Raw genomic sequence first — 2,945 nt, 5'->3', positions numbered from 1 at the left:
TCACTCTGAAACCTATAAATTAGGGACAGACTTCGGGAAAGGGCTTGGGAACTAATAAACCTTGACATGTGTCTAAAAATTCACTTTAAAAAATGTTTATTTATTTATTTTGACAGAGAGGGAAGGAGAGAGAAACCACATGAGTGAATGTGAGTTGGGGGGGGGGGGGTGGGCAGAGGGAGAGAGAGAATCCCAAGCAGGCTCCAATCTCACAAACTACAAGATCATGACCTGAGCCAAAATCACGAGTTAAATGCTTAACTGACTGACTCACCCAGGTGCCTCTACAAATTCACTTTTATTGTATATATCTCTATCAGTTTGGATAAAAACTGGTACATTTAACCAAAATTTCCCCATAGGAAATTCATGAGAATTCTAACTGGACAATCAGAAAGGTGATTGAGTTTCTGCAGTAAATTTGGAGTTTGTGGGGCCAACAACTGATCTGAGCCTTAGGTTGGCTGCTTTTTCTTCTTTTGCTTCTGTAAGCCCTTTTTTTCTGAGCTTCAGAAGGTCAAGAAAGGCAGTAACTGTCCCTCTCTTCCAACAGTATATTGGAATATAGGCATGATGAGGAGGAAGAGGATGATATTCACGGTAATGATAATACAACAGACTGTAGCTAAAGCCTTCATTCTACTGGCAAAATATTCTATTTCAGAAACAATACTGCAGATCAGAGGAGCAGAATAATAAGAACTTGAGTCTTCTCATCTCAGAGGAAACATGAGGGTTCAGTGCTCCCTTCATCCACCTGCAATGAGATCCAGCTGTGTATTGTCCTACTGTTCCTAGTTCCATGAAGGGCAGACCTTACAACTCTTTGACAATTAAAAAGCGGACACTTGGGGATTAAACTAGAATTGAAGCAAAGGTTCATAAATCTTATTTTAGCCACAATAAGACTGAAGACTTTGCCTCCAAAATCCTGGGGATAAGGGGCTGATGCACCATCCATCACTTTGATGTGTTCAACATTCAGTTATAGAGAGAAGCTCAATTTTAATGGAATACCAGAAAAAGAGTCTAGTGGACAATCAGGTATTGATTTCAGGTATAACAGAGAGTGTGTATATTCTGTGTCAGAAAGATAGAGGATCTTTTCTTGTGACCGGAATTAGAGATTTTTTCCAGCAAAAGACACCTGAAGGGTGTCTGCATACTACTCCGGAAACAGTTGGCAGGTTCACAGCGATTCCTACCTCATATACCTTCCATTTTGGACTTAAGTCCTCTGATAAACCTTTAGCTCTGCTTTAAAGTATGAGTTGCTGTTATTCAAAGTCCACTTTTGCCTAAATGAGACAAGGACATATTATATGAATGGGAGGCAGCCATAGATTTGGAGGGGATCATAACAGTTCCTGAGTGGTATGATTCAAGGGGTACCAGGAAGACTCCATGCTGTCTCCCACCACATGTGCCCACTGCATGCATTAAGAACTTTTTTCATTGAGTCATAAGGTCTTTCTGACTTTCAGAGTCCCCGGTTCTGATATAAATACCTCTGGAAAGGGTCACACGATCACCTAAAATTTAGAAGGGGTTTATTTTATTTTATTTTATTTTAATTAGTGTAATACTTTTTCTAATGAAATCTTATCTAGGGCCCCAAAATATAAAAGGCAGAGTAACTCTTGCTGAAGCAGGTGGAGGGCTGGGGCTCACTTACTTGACTTCCTCTTTAATCAGAGGAAATCAGAAAAGCAGTAGTCAATTATATATATATATATATTTTTTTTTTCAGTCAAAAGGTCTCACATGTTTATTACTGAACCAACCTATAGGTGCAGAAGCATCATAACAGAGAAAAGTCAATTTCCTGATAAAACAGATCTACTGGTCAGGCAATAGGAAGGTGATGGAATAGAAACACATGACTTTCAGGCAGCATAAACATGTGCCATCTCATGTTCGATCCCATCTCATGTACAGACCCAGCTTTGTTCTTCTCCAATGCTGCCTCTTGGAGTTGTATCTGATTTTATTACCAGTTTTCATCTGAATCCACTGGGGAATGGGACGATTCTGCTTTTGTTTCTTTGCCGGGAATCACTTGATCCTGAAAGTCTTGTGAGAAGACATGGTGAGAAACAGTCAGCAGCACACACCACAATGGCGAAGAGGAAAGAGCATCAATTGTATATTTTTTAATGAAATTTGAATTAAACATTTGCAGGGCCCCTTAAGTAATCTTGAAGAACCTTAGAGTTCTTCAATATATATTTTGGGTCATTAAAAACTGGACGAAATAGGCATTATGAGCTTCTTAATGTGATGCATCAGGAAGCATATACTACCACCTATGAAGTATCTCCACCAAAAGGAAGGAAGAAAAGAAAGAAAGAAGAAAGAAAGATAGAAAGAAAGAAAGAAAGAAAGAAAGAAAGAAAGGAAGGAAGGAATTTAAGCAAATCTTTAGTTCTAAAGTATCTGTTTACAGGAAATAAGAGAATAGAGAAACAAGTTAAATTACACCATGTGGAAACAGCCAAATACTGAATAAAGGAAATTCTGCAGGACAAATGAATTGGTTTGTTCAGCAAATGAAGAGTGTGAAAAGGGGGAGACGGGGGAGGGTAATTATTAGATTTTAAAAGACAACAATGCCAAAAAGACAACCCATTTTAAAAAGGGACAAAGGACTTGAATAAATATTTCTCCAAAAGAAGATATGCAAATGGCCAAGATGTTCAATATCATTAGTCATTAGGGGAATGCAAATCAAAACCACCACAAGATACCACTTCACACCCACTGGGATGTCTATAATAAAAAATGTAGAGGGGCATCTGGGTGGCCCAGTCAGTTAAGCATCTGATTTTCCATTTTGACTCAGGTCATGATCTCAAGGGTTCATGAGATCAAGCCCTGCATTGGGTTTTACATGACAGTGTGGAGCCTGCTTGGGATTCTCTCTCTCCCTCTCTCTCTGCCTTAGT

At 39.0% G+C, this 2,945-nt stretch overlaps 1 pseudogene; it reads right to left on the bottom strand.

The window, feature by feature from the left end:
- Nucleotides 1–1,911: 1,911 nt before the first annotated feature.
- Nucleotides 1,912–2,088, bottom strand: LOC125162928 (60S ribosomal protein L39-like; annotated as a pseudogene).
- Between the last annotated feature and the right edge of the window lie 857 nt (nt 2,089–2,945).

This window comes from Prionailurus viverrinus, chromosome A3, assembly GCF_022837055.1.
Source record: "Prionailurus viverrinus isolate Anna chromosome A3, UM_Priviv_1.0, whole genome shotgun sequence".
Lineage (NCBI taxonomy): Eukaryota > Metazoa > Chordata > Mammalia > Carnivora > Felidae > Prionailurus > Prionailurus viverrinus.
This window is presented reverse-complemented; position numbering and strand designations above follow the sequence as displayed.